At 41.9% G+C, this 27950-nt stretch overlaps 1 pseudogene; it reads left to right on the forward strand.

Moving 5' to 3' along the window:
• The first annotated feature begins 627 nt into the window (after positions 1 to 627).
• The window catches only part of LOC136866765 (mitochondrial fission 1 protein pseudogene), a 57058-nt pseudogene continuing 29735 nt past the window's right edge, over positions 628 to 27950 (forward strand).

Genomic DNA, 27950 nt, shown 5'->3' on the forward strand with positions numbered 1-27950 from the left:
GTACAACCCAACATCCATCCTAAGCCATGGCATTATAAGTTTCTCCATCACGAGGTCTAATGGTTTCAGTAATCTGAATGAGGCTCAATCATGGATCATTCCCTTCACATCAACATCGCATACCAGTTTTGGATTCACCGCGCTGTCGATGTCAATATGCGGAGGATGGAGATCTTAACCACATTTTGTTTACGTACGGCCTTTATGATGCTTCTCGAAGCCACTTTCTATCTGAACTATCTGATCTATAAGTGCCCTTCCCGACCAGCACTGCATTGGTATTGCATGGTGAAAATAATTCATTTCTCAATGCTGTGATATACGTTTTGAGAATTGCGGATATCAAATTTGACTTTGTGCTCTTCGCACTGTTTCCAGTGTTTTGTTTGTTCTCCCCCTCTTCTTTTGGAAGAGAGATTCAGTGTAGTATTATGTACTTGAAGAATGTGGACGATTTGGTTTTCATCTCTTACATGTATTTTGCACTGACAATTTATATTTTTGTATGTGTGCTGTGAGCGTTCCTTGTACACAGAGGATGATTAAATGTTGTTCCAACAAAGGTCAATTAAATAAATAAAACATGAAATATTAAAAAAAACTGTGTTTGTACATACGCTGGCTAAAATGCCAATCACCTACACTAATGCAGAATGCGCAGAATATGCTGCTGCTGCTGTCGAGAAACACTGTCGGCGCTTTCCGACACGTCGAATTTCTGATCGTAGAGTGTTTACCAGAGTTTTCAACACTTTGCGTGAAACAGGTAATCTTCGAAGTTCACATTCTTCTTCTGAACGTGCAGTTCAACAACCTGTGCAGGAACAGCAACACATTGTTGAAATGGAGCAACGTAGTACTACTCTAAAGATCTCATCTCTAAAGATAACAGGCAACTTGATGTCTTTGGAGTGTACAGACCAGGAAAGGGTAGCGCAGATGCTGATTCAGAATTATTTGATAACATAATCAGCTTTGTGGGAAACGATAATAAAAGGAACGTGATTGTAGCGGGTGATCTCAATTTACCAAATGTCAATTGGGAAGGTAATGCGAACGACAGAAGCATGACCAAAAAATGACAAATAAGTTAATATGGGAAGGGCGGCTGATTCAGAAAGTGATGGAATCAACTAGAGGAAAGGATATTCTGGATGTGGTGCTGATAAAACCAGATGACCTCTATAGAGAAACCGAAGTAATAGATGTTATTAGTGATCACGAAGATGTTTTGTGGTAATTAAAAATAAATGTGAAAGAAAGGAAGAGATTAAAATTAGGACTATTAGGCAGTACCATATGGCTGATAAAACAGGCACAAGGGAGTTTTTAATAAGTAACTATTATCGGTGGAAAACGGTAAATAACAATGTAAACAGACTCTGGGATGGATTTAAAGCAATTGTTGAGGAATGTGAAAATAGGTTTGTACCTTTAAAGGTGGTAAGGAATGGTAAAGATCCACTATATAACAGCAGGGAAGTAAAGAGACTAAGAAGGAGTTGCAGGTTGGAAGAAATAGAGTTAGAAATGGCTCTGGAAGTAGGGAAAAATTGAAGGAACTTACTAGGAAATTGAATCTGGCAAAGAAGTCAGCTAAGGATAACATGATGGCAAGCATAAATAGTGGCCGTAAACATTTTAGTGAAAAATGGAAGAGTATGTATAGGTACTTTAAGGCAGAAACAGGTTCTAAGAAGGACATTTCAGGAATCATTAATGAACAAGGGGAGTGCGTATGCGAGGATCTTCAGAAGGCAGAAGTATTCAGTCAGCAGTATGTAAAGATTGTTGGTTACAAGGATATTGTCCAGATAGAGGAGGTGACTAATACTTAAGAAGTATTAAAATTTACCCATGACAACAATGACATTTACAGTAAGACACAAAAGTTGAAAACTAGAAAAGCAGCTGGAATTGATAAGGTTTCGTGATATATACTAAAGACAATGGGTTGGGATATAGTACCATATCTGAAGTACTTGTTTGATTATTGTTTGCATGAAGGAACTTTACCAGATGAATGGAGAGTTAATATAGTAGCCCCTGTATATAAAGGAAAGGGTGATAGACATAAAGCTGAAAATTACAGGCCAGTCAGTTTGACGTGCATTTTATATAAGCTTTGGGAAGGCATTCTTTCTGATTATATAAGACATATTTACAAAATTAATAACTGGTTTGTTAGAAGGCAGTTAGGGTTTAGGAAAGGTTATTCCACCGAAACCCAACTTGTAGGATTCCAGCAAGATATAGAAGATATCCTGGATTCAGGAGGTCAATTGGACTGTATCGCGATTGACCTATCTAAGGCATTTGATAGGGTAGATCATGGGAGACTACTGGCAAAAATGAGTGCAATTTGACTTGACAAAAGAGTGACTGAATGGGAGGCTCTGTTTCTAGAAAATATAACTCAGAGAATTAGAGTAGGTGAAGCTTTATCTGCCCCTGTAATAATTAAGAGGGGAATTCCTCAAGGCAGTATTATTGGACCTTTATGTTTTCTTATATCAATGATATGTGCAAAGAAGTGGAATCAGAGATAAGGCTTTTCGCAGATGATGTTATTCTGTACAGAGTAATAAATAAGTTACAAGATTGTGAGCAACTGCAAAATTACCTCGATAATGTTGTGAGATGGACAGTAGGCAATGGTATGATGATAAATGGGGATAAAAGTCAGGTTGTGAGTTTCACAAATAGGAAAAGTCCTCTGAGTTTTAATTACTGCGTTGATGGGGTGAAAGTTCCTTTTGGGGATCATTGTAAATACCTAGGTATTAATATAAGGAAAGATTTCCGACAAAAGAGTAGCGTTACATAATGTTGCAAAATTTGGGCTGGGAAGACTTGGGAGAAAGGAGACGAGCTGCTCGACTAAGTGGTATGTTCCGAGCTGTCAGTGGAGAGATGGTGTGGGAGGACATCAGTAGACGAATAAGTTTGGGTGGCGTCTTTAAAAGTAGGCATGATCACACTATGAAGATAGAGCTGAAATTCAAAAGGACAAATTGGGGCAAATATTCGTTTATAGGAAGGGGAGTTAGGGATTGGAATAACTTACCAAGGAAGATGTTAAATAAATTTCCAATTTCTTTGGAATCATTTAAGAAAAGGCTAGGAAAATAACAGATAGGGAATCTGCCACCTGGGCGACTGCCCTAAATGCAGATCAGTAGTGATTGATTGATACTACCAGCACACGGCGACTTTCTGCACGTATCAATGTCCCATGTATGGCGAACATTAGATGCGGAAACTTGTACACATTTCTAAACGTCAAAGAGTTTGGGTGGGTAGGACACATACGTGCGCGCCACTAGCTCAAAAACAAATGTACATTAAATATGTTCTATCTCGGATTTGGAATAGGGCATATGTCCATATGGAGTTTTTGTTTTAAATGATCGTTCCTGTCATATCCCTAAATATTAACAATTCCTCCTGGGACACTCTGTATACTCCCTCATGGCGCTTGTCCTAGTAGGCCTTGGCCTACCAAGTGACCGCTGTTCATCCCGGAGGCCTGCAGATTACGTGATGGTGTGCCTGTAATGGATCCCTTCAACGTTTTCTCTCTGATTAGTGTTAGGCGTGTATAGAGGATGGTTTCCTCTTAAAACAATAGTCACCACTACCACCACCACCATCTTGACATTCTACACTGGGGCTGCTATCTCGAGAGGCAGGCCCGCTACCCTTAGACCGCGGGCCCAGCAACAGAGAGAGTGGTGATAATCGCCGATGTGCACACATTGTTCACTTGTCATAGCAACAAACTAATTTATGGTAGTGGCGGTTATTTTTATGATTGTTTTTATAAGGAGGAGAACCTGATACACATTATCCCCAGCCGTTCAAGTAGATAATGAAGTTGACTGTCGAACTAAGACAAACGTGAAGAAACGATCACTGGAAGAACGAGGGGAGAAAGGAGGTTGAAATACTTAGCCTTAATGCCTTAATATTGTCGAGCCGGAAGAAAACAAAATGTAGCGACCTATGTCTTAAGCACCTCAAAACTTGTCAACAGTAACATTACACTGACTGACTATTGTTGACTACCGGTCATCTCCGGTAGATGACATTACTGCTGCAATTACAAATCTAACCCGTCAACTGACTGCTAGTCAATACTAGAGAAATTTTCAGCTGAATTGTTGTCCATGTCCAAATACCAAGAATTTTGTGTTCCCTATGTATTTTGTAAGAAATGAAGAAGACGTCAACCAAGGCTGTTAAAGTAAACCCGTGTCCTCGTAAACCTCGAGGTGGTGCAGTTCTTTTCAGACACACCTCCAATGGAGGCGAGTGGGATGTACCTTTCTAACCACATATCAGCGCGCCTGCCAATCTTAAATACAGGAAACGAGCCCATGCCTTCGAGGACGATAGCTAATAGCACCAACCGTTACATTATAGAGGTGGGTACCACGGCCAGTGAAAGCAATTGAAACGTATGCAACACTTGCAGAAGAAACACAGGCCTAAATGAAGTAGGAGTTTCAGAAAATTAATCGTGAAAAGTTGTTTTATAGTTCATTACGTCTCTGGAAGACTTCCTCAGCAGTGAGTATATTAGTTCAAGAGATCTAAGGCAATGCACAATTCTAACGTGTCTGACTGCACGAACTTCCGAGCTGCTCGTTTTTAAATATTACCGTAGCTCTTTATCAAATTTCAACTAATAATAATGTTTGCGTTAGAGAGTCACTAACACATTATCATCAGTGTTAAGCACAATTGGAGGTTTAGTGTGTTATTTCTTCTTCCAATGTTCCCTATATCATTCTTCCGTTTCATGCCCTTGTTACTTCCCCCTTTCAGGTCAGGTATGCATTTTGTCCTCCTTCGTCCTCTTTTATTCCTTCCTTCAACAGTTGCATCTAGGATGTCCTTCAAAAAACTGTCTATTCTCAAATTATTTCCAATCCAGGTCTTCTTCCTCTTGGCCGCTGTTCTTATTAAACTTCTCCCTTCCCATATTTGCGCTAGAATCTCCTTGTTCGTAAACTTATCACTAAATTTTATTTTAAGCATCCTTTTCCATACCCACATATCAAAGCTTTCTAGTGTCTCTGTCTTTCACTTTCCCTTACGGTCCAGACCTTCTCCAGTTAAGCAGCAACCTTTGTTTTCTCCCGAAAGCTTCCTTTGACATTTCAATCATCACCTATTTCCTTTTCAGGTATCAATTTCTCTGTCTCAAGAGTATCAGTTTATCTAGATTATTGCACTTGTCTCCCCTCATCCACAAATTATCCTCATCTTCTTTCCGTTGATCGTTAACTGATAGTTGTTTTTCAATTTTAATAACTTGTGGAGAATATCTCGTAGATCCTGAGTGTTGCTTGCTATAAACCAAATCGTCAGCAAACCGAACACAGCTTATTACGCTATCTCTATTTTTATACGTTATACTACTTTTCCCATCCTGAACCATTTTTACATTATTTACTGTCTTTTATTATTAATCTTATTCAAGATCCAGCAAGGAAAGCTGAAGGATTTCACCTCCTCCGACGTGAATAGTCGATATTCAACGGTAATCGAACAACACAGGGCAGGTGCGGCTATATATTGAACAAATGGGGTTTCCGTGATAGTGCTGCGTGTGACTGTGGATTGGAGGAAAAGCCGATGATGCACATCGTGGATAAGCTTCCCACTTCATGTATTTGAAGATGGCGTGAGGGACTTACAATAAGTGACCTTTTTTTGCTAGTTGCTTTACGTCGCACCGACACAGATAGGTTTTATAGCGACGATGGGATAGGGAAGGGCAAGGAGTGGGAAGGAAGCGGCCGTGGCCTTAATTGAGGTACAGCTAGAGCATTTGCCTGGTGTGAAAATGGGAAACCACGGAAAACCATGTTCTGGGCTGCCGACAGTGGGGTTCGAACCCACTATCTTCCGGATGCAATCTCACAGCTGCGCGTCCCTAACAATAAGTGACCTCGAGTGCTGTGAACTATTTGTCAAAACTATCTATCTATCTTAATCTGTTTACACTCCAGGGTTGGTTTTTCCCTCGGACTCAGCGAGGGATCCCACCTCTACCGCCTCAAGGGCAGTGTCCTGGAGCGTGAGACATTGGGTCGGGGGATACAACTGGGGAGGATGACCAGTACCTCGCCCAGGCGGCCTCACCTGCTATGCTGAGCAGGGGCCTTGCGGGGGAATGGGAGATAGGAAGGGATAGACAAGGAAGAGGGAAGGAAGCGGCCGTGTCCTTAAGTTAGGTACCATCCCGGCATTCGCCTGGAGGAGAAGTGGGAAACCACGGAAAACCACTTCCAGGATGGCTGAGGTGGGAATCGAACCCACCTCTACTAAGTTGTCCTCCCGAGGCTGAGTGGACCCCGTTCCAGCCCTCGTACCACTTTTCAAATTTCGAGGCAGAGCCGGGAATCGAACCCGGACCTCCGGGGATGGCAGCTAATCACACTAACCACTACACCACAGAGGCGGATTTGTCAAATCAAGACATTAATTTGTAGATTTATTTTTGAATCGTTTACTAAAGATCCAAATGGTAATAGGTAAGGTAAGGGTTATTCTGCCCGAAGGCAGGTCCGAGCCTCCACAGAGGTTTGCCTGAGCCGGAGTTTACGTACGGTAGGGTGGTCAGTTCCTTTCCGCTCCTCCATTCCCTTACCACTCACCAACAGCGCGTGGCAACCCATCCAAATCTTGACCACGTCCAATGTTGCTTAACTTCGGAGATCTCACGGGATCCGGTGTTTCAACACGGCTACGGCCGTTGGCTAATGGTACTAGATTGTAAGAAATTTGAGGATAATATCGTGTTTTTCATATTAGTTTTTTAAAATTAATCACGAGTAGAAGACTGGCACTGCAATGTATTAAGTTCCTCAACGAGTCGATGAATGGTCGATACATAAGTAGAAGGATTTATAATTTTATCTGAGAATTCAAATCGAGAATTAGTGGAGGGAACCGCTATCTGGGTGACCGATTCAGAATACACTCGTGGTTCGATTTTGGGTGGAAATTTAATACCGTAATCACATTGTATAATCTTGTTAGTCCATTCTCGTAACGATGAGCTGGAAGCGGCGTTATCGTACGGTTTATTCCGCTGCACTTGCGGCTAAAGCTGATCACCAGTGGAATTCAATACTGTGGGTAACAGAGAGAGGTTTGCTAAAACATTTCAGAGTTAGTTTATAAATTTCAAGATTAATTTAGGTTATATATAAAATGTTCATTGATTGAAGTTTGCTTCTCTTGACCTGGACACATCTAGGTCAACAGTATTGTGTGGTACGATGTGCAATTGGGAGTTTAAGAAGTACTACTACTAGTGTAGTAGTAGTAGTAGTCTAGGAATACATATCCAGATCATTTGGCGCGTTAATTATGTGTTTCAGGTGCCTAAACTTGATACGCGAACAAAAAAAAATAGGAATAAATATTTAGACCGAAAAACTACGATTTTTAATGTTAAGAGATCTGGGACTTCAATGTATTTGAATACTTAAAACGTTAGTTGTTATATCGTAAATGTGTTTCAGACGGAAAGGAACTAAACTGAGTACCGGTATTTGGTCTAGGGTGACTTTTAAAATTTATTTTGTCGATTTTGTGGTATGTTGCATTTTTACTTGTTTTAAGGAACGTTCTGCTGTTTGAGCAGCAACATTACCAAAGATGCCAGATCCACAAGAGAAATAAGATCACGGATAAACCTAGCAAAAGTGGCTTTCAATAAAGGGAACTCCATTTCAACATCAAAAGGCATATCACTGGAAGTTCGGAGACGATTCCTTAAAGTCGTACGTTTGATGTGTGGCACTCTACATGAATAAAATGCGGGTAATCCCCGCAGAGTAAGAGACACGGTTCCAGGCCTTTGAACTCTGGTGCTAGAGGTGGCTGTTAAAATAAGCTGCAGGGATATGATTAAAAATAATGAGGTTCTGCAGAAAATTGGATATAGGAGAGAGCATCACTTTATAACAAAGAAAAACATATGTATTATAGTTCCAGTGTATGGGACCCTTAGCAGGATTACTTGAATCGAGAACTGGAAGAGGCTCAATTTGTTCTGGATGGTTTCCGACAAAAGAGTAGTGTAACGAAATGTTGCCAACTTTCGGCTGAGAAGACTTGGGAGTAAGGAGTCGAACTGCTCGGTTAAGCGAGATGTACGGTATTGAGCTGTTAGTGGAGAGCTTGAGGGGAATGACGCTCGTGGGCGAATAAGTTTGAACTGATTTTTAAAAATAATTTTGCTTTACATTGCACCGACACAGGTAGGTCTTATGGCGGTGATTGGACAGGAAAGGCCTAGGAGTGGGGAGGAAGCAGCAGTGGCCTTTATTAAGATACAGCCCCAGCATTTGTCTGGTGTGAACGTGGGAAACCACGGGAAATCATCTTCAGGGCTGCCGAGAGTGGGGTTCGAACCCACTGTCTCACGGATGCAAGCTCACAGCTGGGAGCCCCTAACCGCACGGCCAATTCAACCGGTTTTATAAGTGGGAAGGACCATAATATGAAGAAAAATTTGGAATTCAATTGGGGTATATATTCGTTTATAAGAAGAGGAATTAGAAACTGGAATAATTTACCATGGAAGATGTTCGACATATAGTATATTCAACTTCTTTGAATTAATCTAAGAAAAGATTAGGCAAACAACTGATAGGCAATCTGCCACCAGGGCGACAGACTTAAATGCAGATCAGTCATGCTTGCTTGCTTGCTTGCTTGCTTGATTGATTGATTGATTGATTGTCTGATTGAAGGAATGCGCTTCTTGGACACATACTAAGATGAGATAGCCTTTTTGCTAACAGTATTGGAAGGATAGATGGAAGGAGAAAAGCGGACGAGGTCATCCTAGAACAACATTCTTTTAGAATCGAGGCTACGAATTGAAACTCCTATGAAGAAGTGAAACGACTGGCTCAGGAAATAGAGAAATGGAGAGAGAGAGAGAGAGAGAGAGAGAGAGAGAGAGAGAGAGAGAGAGAGCAGAAACGTTGGAACCCTGGGAATAAAAAGGGACTGTTTTAGAGTTGCGTCCTATAATGTAATTTAAAACTTCTCAACTATATTGGTGTATTTTTTGTTCGAAACTTATTCCAGAAATACAGTAGCCTCCGTGGCTCAGGCGGCAACGCCGACCGGCTGGGTTCCGTGGTTCAAATCCCGGTCACTCGATGTGAGATTTGTGCTGGACAAATCGGAGATAGAAAATATTTTTCTCCGGGTACTCCGGTTTTCCCGGTCATTTTTCATTACAGGAACACTCTCCATTAACATTTCATATCATTAGTCAGCCATTAATCGTTGTTCTAGAGGAGTGCGACAGGCTTCGGCAATCGGCACAATTGCTATCTTCGCCGTTAGATGGGAACTTCATTCATTCCATTCCTGGCCCGGTCGAATGACTAGAATCAGGGTGTTGATTTTCATTTTTTCATTCAAAAAATATGAATTTGCCATTAACTAAGTTATAGCTAAAAATTACTCCTGACAGTAATCGAAGAAACGTAACAAATAAGGACTGAAATGGGCTGCTGCTCATGTTAAACACAGCGCTAACAATTTAGTTTCAAGAAACACAATTAGATGGCTCAAAAGACTGAAAGACAGTATTCGATATTAAAAACTCACCTGCTGAGACGCTGCAGATCGTAACATGTGATTTACGAAATGGACACGAGCAGACCTTGCAACCAAACAGGATAAGCACTAGGAAGATGAAGAGTTAAATTCATCGTTTACATGATTCTGTTGAAACCACAGCATTTCCGAAACCAGCTAACAAGTGAAAGCCAATCTATGGGGTATCCAACTTCGTTCAAACTTCAGGAGGCAAACATCAAAAAACAACAGATACGTTTCCGAGGGTTTGTGCCATTGACCCTTATTTAAGACCGCCTCTGTGGTGTAATGGTTAGTGTGATTAGCTGACACATCCTGGAGGTCCGCGTTCGATTCCCGACTCTGCCACGAAATTTGAAAAGTGGTACGAGGGCTGGAACGGGGTCCACTCAGCCTCGGGAGGTCAACTGAGTAGAGGAGGTTTGATTACCACCTGAGCCTTCCTCGAAGTGCTTTTCCGTGTTTTCCCACTTCTCTTCCAGGCAAATGCCTGGATGGTATCTAACTTAAGGCTACGACCGCTTCCTTACATCTTCCTTGTCTATCCCTTCTGATCTTCCCATTAACCCTCAAGGCCCCTGTTCAGCATAGCAGGCGAGACCGCATGGTCCTTCTCTCCAGTTGTATTCCCCGACCCAAAGTACACGCTCTAGGATACTGCCCTTGAGGCGGTAGAGGTGGGATCCCTCGCTGAGTCAAAGGGAAAAACCAACCCTGGACGGTAAACAGGTTAAGAAAGTAGGAAAGGATCTTATTTAAAAATAAAATGGCCTTTTGGCTGCATTACCGTTGGCAGTTTGCTTGCGAGTATCTGTAGCTAGCACTGCTGGTCTAGTTGTCAGCATCCCTGACTTCCGCTTTTCCCTTCTCTTGTTTCATTTCTCTTTTATCTTTAGTCTTTGTTTACTGTCATCCCATCTTGTCATTCGTAGCTTGACAAATCTCACTTTGCTATTATAATAAGCACTACTGCAGTTATGATTAGAGATGGAGAGAGTGAAACTTTGTACGTTTTACAGCAAGAAATCAGTAAAAGCAAAATAAAGAAATTCATGCTTTGAATTACTTTAAGAAAATTCTTTTCACATCGCTAAATGAAGAAGTTTGCCTAGTTATTTCTTGGGAATTTCATAAATCACTTTCATTTATCGTAGAATAAATCCGTATGGGTTAACAGTGTAAGATATAGCGTACCTATGTAAATCTTCAAACAAATTCAGTGTGAATTACGCGTTTATTGAAACGTAGCCACATAAAGCTTTTGTAGTTTGTAGAATATTATACCGCATATTTTGTAACCAAAATTGGTATTCGTCAATAAATATTAGATTATTTTCAAGTCAATCTAAGAAAGAGAAAGAAGGAAGCGAGAAGGAAATGAGGGACTAGTGCTCTTCGAACCCGAGGCTCTGGAGCTACAGATACTCTCAGGCAAACTGCTACAATGTATACAGGCTGTTGTTAAATATATGGGGTCATTTTCCCATTAAAGATCAATGGCACGAACCGTTGGACATGTTTCTGTTTATTTTTGACGTAGATTAACCTCCCAGAGATTAAACGAAATTTGTTTCCCCATGTCTGTAGCCTTTCCTTGTAAGTTGTAAGGCTGTGGTAGTGTGCTGAATGAAAACTGAACTGCCAGTCAAACAAATAAAATGCATTACACGCAATACACACATATAAATGCCACAATCAATCAATCAATCAATCAATCAATCAATCAATCAATCAATCAATCAATCAATCAATCAATCAATCAATCAATCAATCAATCAATCAATCAATCAATCAATCAATCAATCAATCAATCAATCAATCAATCAATCAATCAATCAATCAATCAATCAATCAATCAATCAATCAATCACCACTGATCTGCATTTACGGCTGTCGCCAAGTTGACAGATTCCCTTTCAGTTGTTTACCTAGTCTTGTCTTAAATGATTTCAAAGAACTTGGAAATTAATCGAATATTTTCTAATTCCCTAACACCTCTTCCTGTAAATTAATATTTGCCCAAATTTGTTCTCTTGAATTCCAGTTTTGTCTTCATATTATGATACTTTCTACCTTTAAAAGCTCCACTCAACTTTATTCGTCTAGTAATATCATTCCGCTGCCACCCCCGGAGGGTCGGGTTCGATTCCCGGCTCTGCCACGAAATTTGAAAAGTGGTACGAGGGCTGGGACGCGGTCCACTCAGCCTCGGGAGGTCAAATGAGTAGAAGTGGCTTCGATTCTCACCTCAACTATCCTGGAAGTGGTTTTCCGTGGTTTCCCACTTCTCCTCCAGGCAAATGCCGGGATGTTACCTAACATAAGGCCACGGCCGCTTCCTTCCCTCTTCCTTGTCTATCCTTTCCAGACTTCCCATCCCCCGCAAGGCCCCTGTTCAGCATAACAGGTGAGACCGCCTGGGCGAGGCACTGGTCATCCTCCCCATTTGTATCCCCGACCCAGAGTCTGAAGCTCCAGGACACGGACCTTGAGGCGTAGAGGTGGGATCCTTCGCCGAGTCCGAGGGAAAAAAACAATCCTGGAGGGTAAGCAGATTAAGCAAGAAAGAAAGAAATATCATTCCGCGCCATTTCTCCACTGACAGCTCGGAACATCCAGCTTAGTCGAGCAGCTGGTCTCCTTACTCGAACGCCTTACCAGCCGAAAGTTTGCAAATGTTTTGTCACACTGCTCTTTTATAAAAAATCACAAATCACACTGCTTTCCTCTGGATCTTTTTACTGTTATGTTACACAGAAATAACTTCTAAACCATCAAAGATATCGGCATTCTGTTTTCATATTCGTAAATGGTACCCAGGCCCTTGTAAAATAACGTGATACTTAGTCTCATTGGGTGATTAATAACCGAGATATTGATACTAACTCCATTTTAAATGGAACGGCACAAATTCACACAACTGGCCTAAAAGATCAACTGCGTACAAGTTCAAGTATGTAAGTATTTTAAAAAACGGACAATTACTTTTTGAGATATAAATAAGAACAGCATGCGCGGTTTTGCTGCCGCATTAGACGGCGTGAGTCGGGCATGGACATATTGAGGCGCAAGCTGCTTCTTGGCCTCGATTCCAGCCACAGAACGGATACCAGGCATGTATTGTAAACATAATGTGATGTGCCGTAACATACCCTAGGTGTGCAACGTTATTGTATGACTAGCGAACACACAACGGGGAAGGGAGATTGAAGTTGTATTGTTTTGTTTTGACATGTAACAGGTTGCGCTCACTTTAGCGTTTTTTCTGATGGAAGGGAATGGGAAGGATTTGGAAAGAAAGTCGGCCGTGGCCTATCACAAAGGTACCTATCCGGTTTTTGCCTGGTGTTGAACATGGGACACCATGAAAATCACTTTCAGGTTGGGCGAGGCAGGACTCGAACCTACGCTCTACCGAATGCACGCTACTACAGTCGCGCTGGAGCTCTGCGGAGATTAATGCGTGTAAAATAAAACGTAAATGATAGTGTTGCTGCCATCTCACCACGATCAGCTCTGACCATTTGCTTTTCTAGAAGGAGGTCTTCCGGTGTTTTGTGTTATGTTTATTTCTCAACTCACAGAGTAGCATGAACTGTACACTAAAACCAGTGACAATTATAGCTTTCGTTATGTTCCTTTCAAGGCAAAGTACTTACTTTATTCCTTTTAAACACATCAACCCTTTCTGTCCTGTCATGTGTTCGCCTGTCATACACACTTTGCAAACCCATCACATGTGTACGAGGTGCTTACACGCCTGGTATCCATTCTGTGCCTGAACCCACTCCCAGGAAACTGCTTGCGCCTCAATATGTCCTTGCCCGATTTCACGCCGTCTAATGCGGCACGCAAAACAGCACTTGCTGTTCTTACTTATATCTCAAAAAGTAATTGTCCGATTTTGAAAATACTTACATATTTGAACTTGTACGCAGATGAACTTTTAAATCGGCTGTATAAATTTGTGCCGTTCCATTTAAAAATATGGAGTTAGTATCAACATCCCGGTTATTAATCACCTCATGAGACTAAGTAGCACGTTATTTTACAATGGGTACCATTTTTGCATATGAAAACAGAATGCCGATATCTTTAATGGTTTGGAAGTTATTTCCGTGTAACATGTTAGGTGAATAACCCTGTATACTGGAACCATATTACAGTTGGGGTCTTACCAGAGACTAACATGTTCTCTCCTTTACATCCTTACTATAGCCCCTGAATACTTTTATTTACAACCTCGTCAATGCGATAACCCGAATTTTTTGTATTTTTTATTTTTACAATTTGCTTTATGTCGCACCGACACATGTAGGTCTTATGGCGACGATGTGATAGAAAAGGGCTGGGAGTGGGAAGGAAACGGCCGGGGCCATCTTCAGGGCTGCCGACAGTGGGGTTCGAACCCACTATCTCCCGGATGCAAGATCACAGCTGCGCGCCCCTCACCGCACGGCTAACTCATCCCGTAACCCGAAAGAAGGTCTTGTATTATCACCTAGGTACTTTCATTGATCCCCGTGAGATAAAAGTGAAAACGTGGCTAATATTTAGAATTCCAGTTAACTCAGTTATTTCAAATGGCTTCAGATTAAGTTGACGTCCCCTAATGGCGTAAGTCCGTAAAAGAGAAACTTTACTACCGAAGCTAGTGTTTTACAGTACAGTTATTTTCTGACTACTGAGTTGCATTCTACGTTGCGACTTGTACAGTGAGAGAGACTCTATTTACCGATACAAAATTTAGCAGCTATCTTTTTAATTACATGTTGACAATATTCTTTTGTAATTTGCGAGGAGTTGAATGATTGCCAAGGTTATAAGGTCACATCGTGGAAGTCACTACAGTTACATTTCGGAGTGTATTTCATTAATATATTTTTTAGACTGTAAGGTTATTAGTATGATATAAGTGGAATAGAGACATGAACAAAATCAAAAGGCGTATGGCTTTTAGTGCCAGGAGTGTCCGAAGACATGTTTGGCTCGCCAGGTGCAGGTCTTTTGATTTGACACCAGCAGGCGACCTGCGCGTCGTGATGGGAGTGAAATGATGATATGTGAATAAATAACCACGTTCTTCATTGCCATTTCAAGTGAAATAATGGTATATCAAAGCATTAATAGAGTGATATCTTGCATCCTACTGTGTATTAATGGTAATACAGTGCATCTATCACAGTTGTTTGTTCTTGTGATCCCTTAGCAAGTTCTTCTTAGTCCCAGTGGTATCATGTGACCCTGCCGGAAACCGAACCCGTGACCCCTGTGATCAAAGGCCAGCACGCTAACCATTTAGCCATGGAGCCGGACGACACGTACAAAAAAATTATTTAATGACCTAGTTGCTGTAAGATTAAATATTTTTCATTATTAATGTATTCAGAAAAGTGAATCTCCATTATTGCTAATTGCATTGTGATGCTGTCTGTTTTGGTAATGTTTAGTGATTTCCATGCTAAAATATTGCTGGTTGTCGAATGAACAACGTAATATGTAAATAAATAAGCACGTTATTCATTGCCATTTCAAGTGAAATAATGGTATATCAAACCATTAATAGAGTGATATCTTGCATCCTACTGTGTATTAATGGCAATGGAGTGCATCCATCACAGTTGTTTGTTCTTGTGATTCTTTAGCAAGTTCTTCTTAGTGCCAATGGTGTCGTGCGATGTGACATTTCTCGCTGTTCCTCTGCATGCCAGCAGGTACGCCAGAGGGATTTCCAAACAATAATAGCTGCTGTGAATCGATGATGAGCTTAGCCAGACTGAACCGATTAGGTTCCACACTAGACACTTCGACGGTCACTGCCTGACCAAGAATACCTCCTTTATCATCCACTGATGGAAACACTGGTTGATATTACGATATATTTACGAGATATTATACCGTTTAATGGCCAACGGCCGTAGCCGTGTTAAAACACCGGATCCCGTGAGATCTCCGAAGTTAAGCAACATTGGGCGTGGTCAGGAGTTGGATGGGTTGCCACGCGCTGTTGGTGGGGGTAAGGGAATGGAGGAGCGGAAAGGAACTGGCCGCCCTACCGCACGTAAACTCCGGCTCAGGAACACCTCTGTGGAGGTTCGGACCTGCCTTCGGGCAGAAAAACCCTTACCTTACCTATACCGTTTAACTTTGTAATTGACCATTGATGTTCGGGAGTGCACAATAGCTTAAGGAGTGGTGGTGGTGGTGATTATTGTTTTAAGGGGAAGGATAACTGAGTAACCATCCCTTAAATAGTTCAAGAAGCTACTAAGGTCGGCAAATTACATATGCATAGATAAGTAGGATAAGAATGGTTTTTGAAGCATTCAAAAGATCAGTATTGTATTAAGAAGGGGATAGTATTTTGGCTAATAAATGTTATCATAAAACAGAGAATTACTTCGTATAACGTTGTATTTGGGACATTGGAAGGTATGTCTGTGAAAGACAGATAATTCAAACCATCAAGCTTAGGATGAAACTGAATTAATGGTTATTCAGTCTATCAAAATAGATAATTATCCAGTGTTAAGGTAAGTTAATGCACCTTGACTGACGGAGAGAACTTTTCGAAAGACAGTTGGAAAGAGATTCATCTCGCAAACCTAATACAGTTCGGGTCATAGGGAAACAAGAGAACAAAGAGAGGTAGGATAGGAAAGGTGAAAGCGAGGAGGCTGGTTCAAATAAGTGGAAACTGGCATACTGAGCTAGTGGTCCAGTAGTTTCGAGCCCACGCTTCCAAGTTGAAAGCCCAAGGGAATGAACCCTTTTAGTCACTTCTTACGACAGGTAGATAATAGTAATAGCGTGTGGCTTCCGGAGAGGCCTGGTGCAGGTCTTTTGATTTGACTCCCGTAGGCGACCTGCGCGTCGTGATGAGGATGAAATGATGGTGAAAACTACACTTACACCTAGTCTCCGTGCCAGGGGAATTAACCAATTATGGTTGAAATTCCAGACCCTGCCGGGAATCGATCCCGGGACCCCTGTGACGAAAGGCCAGCAAGCTAACCATTTAGCCTTGGAGCCGGACACAACAGGTAGATGATACAGGAGATGTATTCTACGGTTCCATCCAGGGTGGAAGTTTAACAATGAAGTCATTGTAATACACGCGGTCATGGCATGAGATTCTTAAGGGAAAAGGAAGTTGTTGATGTTATATAAGCCGAGAACAAGTACTTTTGTGAAGGAACAGCCTCATAAGCTACTTATTTTAAGTGTGCATGTTAATATTGGTACACCACGTGAGTTATTTGCGTGCTTCGAGCCGTGTAGCTGTCAGTTTGCATTCCCGACATTGTGGATTCTAACCCACTGTCGGCAACCCTGGAAATGGTTTTCCATTTTCAAACAAGGTAAATGATGGTTGGAACTGTACCTTAATTTGGTCAAGGCATTTTAATTCTCTGTTCCAACCTCATCGACTACATAAGACCTCTCTGAGTCGGTATGACGTAAAACCAGTGGTAAAAAAGAGAAAAATGGTTCGTAACTGAAGCTAATTGAGGGCCGATGATCTTGATGTTAGGCCCCTTTAAACAACAAGCATCATCATCAGCGAAGCTAATCGACATAGGTCTATATTTAAAACTACATGAAAAATGGAATGCAAAGTGACAGTGATCATAATTAATGTGGAACTAGAGAACTGACAAGAGATAACCGTTACTAAGATAATAGGAGAATGAATAAAGTACACTACAGAGGAAGAAGAAGAAAAACGTTAGAGCCATATGCCTCTCGAGAAGTGGCATTCTCGTCTCTAAATTTCTCGACTTTCTAACGGGGAATCGAACTCAGGTTTTTCTTGGTGAAACGAATACGCCTGTATCTATTGGCCAAACAATATTTATCCATCTAATATAATTAATTGTTAAGCAACCTGTTTGCTAGTGTAAGTGTTTTGTACAGTCAACAGTCAAATCCGAAAAAGCTTTAAAATAACGTGAAGATGAACTTTTAACCTCATTGCTATGATTGTGGTTACGGGAGAACGTATAAAAATTGCTTTTGCCGCTATACTTTGATATTTATTTTTCTATGCAGTAAAATCTTGATAAGACCCTCTCGTTTAATACGATATCCCGTGTAATACGTTTCCTGTTTATAAAATTTTCTTTCTTAATCTGCTTACCCTCCAGGGTTGGTTTTTCCCTCGGACTCAGCGAGGGATCCCACCTCTACCACCTCAAGGGCAGTGTCCTGGAGCTTGAGACATTGGGTCGGGGATACAACTGGGGAGAATGACCAGTACCTCGCCCAGGCGGCCTCACCTGCTATGCTGAATAGGGGCCTCGGTGGGGGATAGGAAGATTGGAAGGGATAGACAAGGAAGAGGGAAGGAAGCGGTCGTGGCCTTAAGTTAGGTACCATCCCGACATTTGCCTGGAGGAGAAGTGGGAAACCACGGAAAACCACTTCGAGGATGATTGAGATGGGAATCGAACCCAACTCTACTCAGTTGACCTCATGAGGCTGAGTGGACCCCGTTTCAGTCCTCGTACCACTTTTCAAATTTCGTGGCAGAGCCGGGAATCGAACCTGGGCCTCCGGGGGTGGCAGTTAATCACACTAACCACTACATCACAGAGGAGGACTGTTTATAAAATACCCCGTAATATTGCGCTTCTCTCCCGTTCAAGATTCTCTTTTCCGAGGGATTAGTCTTCGGTTAATTTTTAATAAAGTTCAGAAGAAATGGAAAATTTTACCCCTTCGTTGTAAGTGTACGCTATTTTTTCGAGGGAATTTTCTTCGGTTAATTTTTAGCAAAATTCAGAAGAAATGGATTATTTTACACCTTCGTTGTAAGTGTACCCACAGACCTGAAGAAAACTAAACTTTACCTGGAGATAAAGTATAGGTAGAGTACGTTGACATTCAGCCGTTAGCAGAACGGACGTGGTGCATCATCATGAGTTTCCTGAACATTCCCAAAGCGTTTGAACCAGTCGTAAATGCATTTTCTACCCACGGCTTCTGTACAGTTGTACTAACATTGCATGCGTCTCCGTCACTGGTTTACCCTATCTGTTATGCGTTGCTTGATTCCACCATGACGCGAGTATTTACATTCACTACGTTCGACTGGCCGCAGCAGAGTATCTTGCTTCAGCTGCGTGTGTTCAATGCTACGTGGCGCTTTTCGAAATGTCTCTCTATTCACATGCGTATGCACACAGTGTTATCACACGTTGCCACTGCGATATCAGCCCATTCACCGTACTTTTTAGACGCACTTTGTAATTACAAGACATCAAGGATAAGAACCTGGAACGTGAAAACAATGGATACGAGAGGAATTCTAGTGAATGTTGAAATGGAAAAGAGAAGGTATAATATTGATATCTTGGAATCAGTAAATTAAGATGGGAAAGCGAATTAAAATCGGGAGATTATGAGATGATGTACAGAGAGGAAGAGAGCAAGAACAAAGAAGTGGGTACAATAATGCGAAAGGGCATTGCAAATATAACAAGATTATTACGACGAGCCAAAAGTGATACAGTGGACACATTATTCATACAAGTATACTTTCCGACATCTACAGAAGAGGAGGCCAAGTAGATGAAGTGTCTGAACAAATTTCAGAACTCTATAAAGAAAATTGAAGAAGAAAACAGTAATATCTATATTAACGGGACTGGGCGAGTTGGCCGTGCGCGTAGAGGCGCGCGGCTGTGAGCTTGCATCCGGGAGATAGTAGGTTCGAATCCCACTATCGGCAGCCCTGAAAATGGTTTTCCGTGGTTTCCCATTTTCACACCAGGCAAATGCTGGGGCTGTACCTTAATTAATGCCACGGCCGCTTCCTTCCAACTCCTAGGCCTTTCCTATCCCATCGTCGCCATAAGACCTATCTGTGTCGGTGCGACGTAAAGCCCCTAGCAAAAAAAAAATTAAAAAATAAAAAATAAAATATTAACGGGTGACTGGAACAGTGTTGTTGGTAACGGTCTTTGTAACAGAAATGAGAGGGGAGAAAGAGTGATTGAACTGTGTGAGGTGAACGAGCCGTGGGTGGCAAATAACTAGTTGAAAAATCACAAAATAATATTTTACACTTGGAAAAGCCTGGGTGACTGCAAACTATATCAAATAGACTTCATATTAAAACATCAAAGGTTCAAAAACAGTATAAGGAACGCTAACTCTCTCCACTGACGTGGTTTTGGATCATAACCTACTGATTGTGGATGTAGGGAAAAAACTCAAACACATAGAGAAGAAAGTGATCACCAGAAAAAAATGGGAAGTGAAGGGAATTGAATAAGGAAGAAATTACCTTCATAACAACACTGGACTAACAATGTTTGAGTTTGGAACGGAAAGAAGATGTAAATGAAGAATATAGCTGTAGAAACCCTGAATAAATTTAGGAAATGGAAGAAATCAGAGGGACTCAAGAAATGCTTGACCAGATGAAAGAACGAAAGGAGTGGAAATGTGATGGTTCAGAAGAAGAAAATAATATACTATAGAATACAACAACGACTTGAGAAAGACAACAGATAAATCTAGAAAAGAATGGAAAGAAGATCAAGGTCTAGAAGTATACAAATAGGGAAGAATGGCAAAATGGATTAAATGTATAGATTAGCAAAGAACCTGACTAAATGAGACCCAACCACAAATAGGCAAGAAGGGTATCATGGTTAGAGAAGGGAAGATCATACCTGATGTTGAAGAGATGAAGCATGTGTGGAAAATGTGCACAGACGAACTATACAACTCACTCAGATAGCAGGCATGTCTACATGAAAATTCCACAGGCTGTTTCCAGTCATTTGACCGGGTCAGGAATGGAATGGGAAATGTGTCGGCTGCCAAAGCCTGTCGCACTCCGCTGGGGCAATGATTAATGTATGATTAATGAAATGAAATGATACTGGACAGTGTTGCTGGAATGAAGTACGCCAGGGAAAACCGGAGTACCCGCAGAAAAACCTGTCCTCCCTCCGCTTTGTTCAGCACAAGTCTCACATGGAGTTACCGGGATTTGAACAACGGAACCCAGTGCTGAGAGACCGCCGCGCTGCCACCCGAGCCACGGAGGCTCTAGGAGGCATGTCTACCTACTGGGCTAAAAGAAGAGTTATGTATTGAGGATAATAGATAATAGAGATAATATAACTAAGGAAAAGATTAAGAGAGCAATTGAGGGTAATTAAGATTCCCATTCCGAAGAAATGCAATGTTCAAGCTTTTATGGAGTACCGTAATATTAGTTTGATAGAAATGAAATGGCGTATGGCTTTTAGCGCCGGGAGTGTCCGAGGACAAGTTCGGCTCGCCAGATGCAGGTCTTTTGATTTGACACCCGCAGGTGTCCTGCACGTCTTGATGAGGATGAAATGATTATGAAGACAACACACATACCCAGCCTCCATGCTAGCGAAATTAACCAATTAAGGTTAAATTTCCCGACCACGCTGGGAATCGAATCTGGGACCCTTGCGACCAAAGGCCAGCATGCTAACCATTTAGCCATGGGGCCGGACAGTTTGATGGGGAATTTAGCGAAAGAAACTACATGAGTCCGCCTCTGTGGTGTAGTGGTTAGCGTGATTAGCTGCCACCCCCGGAGGTCCGGGTTCGATTCCCGGCTCTGCCACGAAATTTGAAAAGTGGTACGAGGGCTGGAACGGGGTCCACTTAGCCTCGGGAGGTCGACTGAGTAGAGGTGGGTTCGATTCCCACCTCAGCCATCCTGGAAGTGGTTTTCCGTGGTTTCCCACTTCTCCTCCAGGCAAATGCCGGGATGGTACCTAACTTAAGGCCACGGCCGCTTCCTTCCCTCTTCCTTGCCTGTCTCATCCAATCTTCCCATCCCTCCACTAGGCCCCTGTTCAGCTTAGCAGGTGGGGCCGCCTGGGCGAGTTACTGGTCATTCTCCCCAGTTGTATCTCCGACCCAAAGTCTGAATCTACTGGACACTGCCCTTGAGGCGGTAGAGGTGGGATCCCTCGCTGAGTCCGAGGGAAAAACCGACCCCGGAGGGTAAACAGATTACGAACGAACGAACTACATGAACTATTTTGAGAAGGCTAGAGAGAAAGGTAGAGGAAAACATGGGAGAAATCCATTTTGGCTTCAGGAAAGAAAAAGAAGTCCGCCTCTGTGGTGTAGTGGTTAGTGTGATTGATTAGCTGCCACCCCCGGAGGCCCGGGTTCGATTCGCGACTCATCCACGAAAATTGAAAAGTGGTACGAGGGATGGAAGGGAGTCCACTCAGCCTTGGGAGGTCAACTGAGTAGAGGGGAGTTCGATTCCCTCCTCAGCCATCTTCGAAGTGGTTTTCCGTGGTTTCCTACGCCTCCTCCAGGCAAATGGTGGGATGGTACCTAACTTAAGTCCACGGCCGCTTCCTCCCTCTTCCTTGTCTATCCCTTCTAGTCTCCCCATCCTCCGACAAAGCCCCTGTTCAGCATAGCAGGTGAGGCCGCCTGGGCCAGGTACTGGTCATTCTCCCTAGTTGTATCCCCGACCCAATGTCTCACGTTCCAGGACACTGACCTTGAGGTGGTAGAGGTGGGATCCCTCGTTGAGACCGAGGGAAAAACCAACCCTGAGGGAAAACAGGTTAAAAAAGAAAGAAAGAAAGAAAAAGAAAATAAGGTACGCCAAAAGATATATGGGAATGTTAGCAGAGGAATCATGGATGATGACAAGAGGATGTATGTATGTATGCTTTATTGAATGGACGCAAGTTGTTGACAGAATTAAGCGGAATATCCCTCAGTGTGTCATTACGATGTGAATTCATCAGAACACCGAAGTGAACAGCGCATGGGAACTAAACATCTGTATCGTGTCACAAAACTTTAACTTACTCTACTAAGAAGGAAATTTAGCACTACACAAAGAAGGAAATGAATATAGGTGGAGAGTTATTAATTTAGAAAATGAAATTATCGGCACGCTTTGTTTTGGATTCTAATTCAAACATAGTTAATCTATACACACATAGAAAGGAACAATTCTCCAATTTTAATACGGATATTTATTTCCAACATTTTTCTTATAGGCTAGTACCGGTAGATTGATTTGCACCTCCATTAATATTCTTTTATTCTCGAACAGAACTACTGAAGAAATCTCACTAAATCGGGATTTAAATACAGTTTTTAAGTCTGTTTAAAAACCTTCATTATAGCACGATACAAAATCTTGAGGACAAGAATATGTACGCTCTAGATATGAGTCAAGCTCTCTCAGTTCATATTAATATCATGATGGAAGGAGCGAGGGGGGAGGGGTGATTAACGCAGTGACTTAGTTGCTAGATTTTCATCCAGATGGCTGAGATTCGAATCTCAGTGGATATTAGGGTGGAATTTTCACCTACATTATCACGTGGTGTCAGAGAATGGAATCAATCCTTAAATCCCCAACCAAAGAAGCCTCTGTGACCTCAGCAGTATGCAGAATAATCGGAAAAAATGATAAAAGATTATAACGTGGAAAAATATGTAGATGTATTGCAAACTGGACAGTAAGTTTTTACATTTTTACGTGAAGTGGAGTTCAGATCCATCCCTGTTTACAGTACACAGTATCTTCTGTGTGAACTAGAACAAGTTTGTTGCTTTTATAAGTCTATCCCAGTCTCATCTATGGCTCTGACAATATAAAAGTAACTGAGGCATGAATAGTACCAGCTGGTTCGGTGGGAAAAGCAACGAGAAGCTACCTCACCCCTCATTTCCCTAGCAAACTTCTTCAGTCTAGGCTGTCTATGGCAGATGATGGTAGAGCTAATGGAATCCACATACACATTTAGAACTGAGCGTAAGTACATCAAAGAACCGCCGTCAAGTAAAAAAAAAAAAAAAAAAAAAAGATTGAATGATTCATGTATTCACGTTGCTAAAATACCAGTCCTAAATTTTTCGGTTTTCATTTAATGGTAAACATCTCTCTGAAAATATGTTGCAACAAAACAAGACAAATCGCCCATACAGAGGTCCGTTAGGAGGTCTTTACTGTTAATAAGAATACTAAAAAAATTCCAATTTTGCTGGTAATATCCCGGTCGCCACAGGATCACTTCTATGACATGTTAACATTCTTTACTGGAGTTTACCGGGCGAGTCGGCCGTGCGGTTAGGGGCGCGCAGCTGTGAGCTCGCATGCGGGGGATAGTGGGTTCGAATCCCACTGTCGGCAGCCCTAAAGATGGTTTTCCGTTGTTTCCCATTGTCACACGAGGCAAATGCTGGGGCTGTACCTTAATTAAGGCCTCGGCCGTTTCCTTCCAACTCCTAGGCCGTTCCTGTCCCATCGCCGCCATAAGACTTATCTCTGTCGGTGCGACGTAAAGCAAATAGCAAAAAAACAAAACAAAAAAACTAGAGTTTATTTAAATGTCGTTATATAGAACTGTTCGGCTGTAGAAATTAGACTAAAATTGAAAAATAATAAATCGTAGAAACCTATACTAGAACTAGATTAGTCGAATTTGATCAAATTTGAGCAATGGATTTCTCAAGTAGGAAGCTTTCGACCGTTAGAAGTGGACAGAAAAAAGAGGCACGTAAAGTTACCTAGTAATAAAGTTCAGAAAAAAATGGGAAGGAATAATAATAATAATAATAATAATAATAATAATAATAATAATAATAATAATAATAATAATAAGAATAAGAATGAGGATAATAATAATATAATAATAATAATAATACTAAGATAAGAAAACGTTCATTACAGTAGGTAGGTAACAACAGATACCGGTTTTCACTTCTTGAATGTTTAGCGAAAACTAGTTATAGTAATGCGTGGTAGACAACGTCTTCCTGTTTTCTTTCTCCATTGTATTGGGGTCGGTGCTTGCTGTCGATTTCGCCCAGTTTTACGAACGGATGCCATTCCTAACGCCAACCCTATGCATTCACTATTGCATGTTTCTCTGGTGGTTGGTAGGGTAGCGTGTTGTGTGTATATGAAGAGAAGTCTATTAAGATGAACACAAACTCCAAGTCCAGGAGCTAGTGGAATTAACCATGTTGTTGTCTGAGTCAACAGTCCATAGATTGGTTTGATGCAGCCCTCCACGCCAGCCTATCCTGTGCTAACCTTTTCATTTGTACGTAACTACTGCATCCTGTATCTGCTCATCATATTCATATCTTGGTCTACCCCTACCATTCTTACCGCCAACATTTCCTTCAAAAACCAACTGAACAAGTCCTGGGTGTCTTAAGATGTGTCCCATCATTCTATCTCTTCTTCTCGTCAAATGTACCCAAATGGATCTCCTCTCACCAATTCGATTCAGTATATCTTCATTCGTGATTCGATCTATCCATCACAACTTTAGCATTCTTCTGTGACACTACATTACGAAAGCTTCTATTCTATTTCTTTCTGAGGTAGTTATCGTCCATGTTTCACTTCCATACATTGTCATACTCCAGACGAATGTCTTCAGAAACATCTAATTCCTATATCAATGTTCGAAGTGAGCAAATTTCTTTTCTTAAGAAAGGCCTTCCTTGCTTGTGCTAGTCTGCATTTTATGTCCTCCCTACTTCTCCCATCGTTGGTTATTTTAATACCCAAGTAGCAATATTCACCTACTTCCTTTAATACTTCACTTCCTAACCTGATATTACCTGCATTACCTGCCTTCGTTCGACTGTACTCCATTATTTTTGTTTTAAACTTATCTATTTTCATCTTGTACTCCTTACCCTAGACTCCGTCCATACCATTCAGCAACTTATCTACATCTTCTGCAGTCTCAGATAAAGTAACAATATCATCGGCAAGTCTCACGGTTTTGATTTCCTCTCCTTGGATTGTGATCCCCTTTCCAAACTACTTCTTGATTTCCTTTACTGCCTGTTCTATGTAAACATTGAAAAGGAGTGGGGACAAACTGCAGCCTTGCCTCACTCCTTCCCGGATTGTTGCTTCTTTTTGAAAGCCCTCGATCCTTATCACTGATTTTTATACAGATTGTAAATAATTCTTCGTTCTCGGTGTCTGATCCCAACACCTTCAGAATCTCAAATAGCTTGGTCCAATCAACATTATCGAATGCCTTTTCTAGATCTACGAACGCCATGTACGTGGGCTTGTCCTTTTTAATTCGATCCTATAAAGTCAGACGTAAAGTCAGGATTGCTTCACGAATTGCTACATTTTTTCTGAAGCCAAACTGATCTTCTCCCAACTCAGTTTCAACTTGTCTTTCCATTCTTCTGTAAATAATACGTGTTAAAATTTTGCAGGCATGAGATACTAAAATAATGGTGCGGTAGTTTTCACACTTGTCCGCACCGGCTTTCTTGGGAATAGGCATAATAACTGTTGTATGTCCGGCGCTCCCTTTCTCGCTCCACCAGCCAGCTGCAAGCGCGCCTGTGTATCATTCTGCTAGCTTCGACGCGCAGCCCTCAGTGCGCGTGCCTGACCATCGAGTGTACTATAAATAGGAGCTCCCTTCCTGCTCACTTGCCCACTCGCCCCGGTGTCCAGCTCCAGAATACACCCTACGTCGAGCACGGAGGCTACTCCTCTTGAAAATGTGCTTCGACCAGGTGGACTGAATTTCTGGCAGTACGAGGTTTCACCTCTGGTCACCGCTCCCTTACCTGTTTCCGCTGCCTATGTTCCGTAATTCTTTCACAAGCCATTTTCATTCCCTAAGTTATGCAAGCTCCCTTAGTTTCGCTAGGTGGAATTTCTTCAATCAATTGAACTTGCTTTTTAGGAATTCAGGCACTTCAACAAACAAGGACTCTCAAAGACATTTATGTTAGTGTGCCAGATAGTTCTCGACTATCAACGTGTCAATTCACCAAGACTATCTTTTCAAGATAGAAGTGTATATAAAGACTGTAAACCTGTACATATTGTATAAAGACAGACTTTTCTCAAGATTCAATATTCCTTTTTGCTTCAAAATAATTTTCAGTTATTTGTGTAAATATCATAAAGTGAAGCAATAAAAGTTGTGTTTTGTAAACTTCAACCTTGGTTACAACACAACTCTATGGCGACGAGGTAAAAAAAGCATCAACCTACAATTCTTCGACCCCAATTGCCAACTCTATGCCGACGAGGTCCCAAAGCAACAAACTACACGTCATCAGCCCCATTCGCCAACTCTATAGCAACGAGGTAAACACGACACTACAATTCAACAGGCCCAGTTGTCAACACTACGGCGACGTGCTAAACAACAACGACACTCCAACCAGTTCTGACACACAGCTTACCTTACTCTTTCTTGCACGCATCTCGCAATGGCTACTGCGGAACAACTTGCTACGGTCTTCCAAGCCTTACAGCAGCAACAACAACAGTTTATGCAACAACAACAGGCAGCATTAATTCAGGCTATTCAAGCTATTTCTGTCTCTACACAGCCATCAGCTATTCCTCCGTTCTCTGCTTTTGATCCGGCTAAGGAAGAATGGTCAGTTTATTTAGCCCGTTTGCAACAGCATTTCATCTGCCATTCTGTCACAGATGATCAACGCCGCCGCGCACTATTTCTTAGTTCGGTTGGCACTGCTACGTGTGAATTACTACGTAAATTAAGTCCGGAAGAACACTTATCTGGGGTACCCTTCACGCAGCTCTTGGCCCGTCTCACGGAACACTATGCCAAAGCTCCTCACATAGTGGCTGCTCGCTATAAATTTTTTCAGAGCAGAAAGCAACCCCATCAGACACATACTGAATGGATAACTGAATTGCGTGGTCTAGCTAAACCCTGCCAGTTCATCTGCTCCAAGGACGGTTGTGGTTCATCCTACACTGATTCTCTCATTCGGGACATGATAATATTACATACTCCTGAAGACAAAATACGTTTTGACGCTGTCAAGCAGAGTAACCCTTCTTTAGAAGACGTCCAGCGTATTGCTACGGTTTATGAGCTTACTACCAAGACTGCCGCAGCCATAGCTTCTCCACACGAAGTTGCACAAGTCTCGCCTCAGGCCCGCAGTTCCTCTGCTACAGTGAACCGTACGGATAAGGCGCTCTCCACCAAGCATTCTCGCCAGGTTCCCTCTCGTAATGCTACACGGAAGCCCAATTCTAAAAGCACCTCGAAACTCCTGCCTTCCTGCCGAGGTTGTTTCAAGCATCATGAACGTCGTGACTGTCGTTTTTTCAAAGCTACTTGTGAACGATGTAATAAACTTGGACACATTAAGACTGTCTGTCAAAGTTCGCTCCGCCCTGCTAAGACTACTGCAGCACGCCGGAAGCATATACAGCCCCGCCAAGACATGGAAGTTGATCAGATCAATCTTATTCTTCCCACAAAGGATTCTCACAAAAT

Source organism: Anabrus simplex, chromosome 3 (assembly GCF_040414725.1).
Source record: "Anabrus simplex isolate iqAnaSimp1 chromosome 3, ASM4041472v1, whole genome shotgun sequence".
Classification (NCBI taxonomy): Eukaryota; Metazoa; Arthropoda; class Insecta; order Orthoptera; family Tettigoniidae; genus Anabrus; species Anabrus simplex.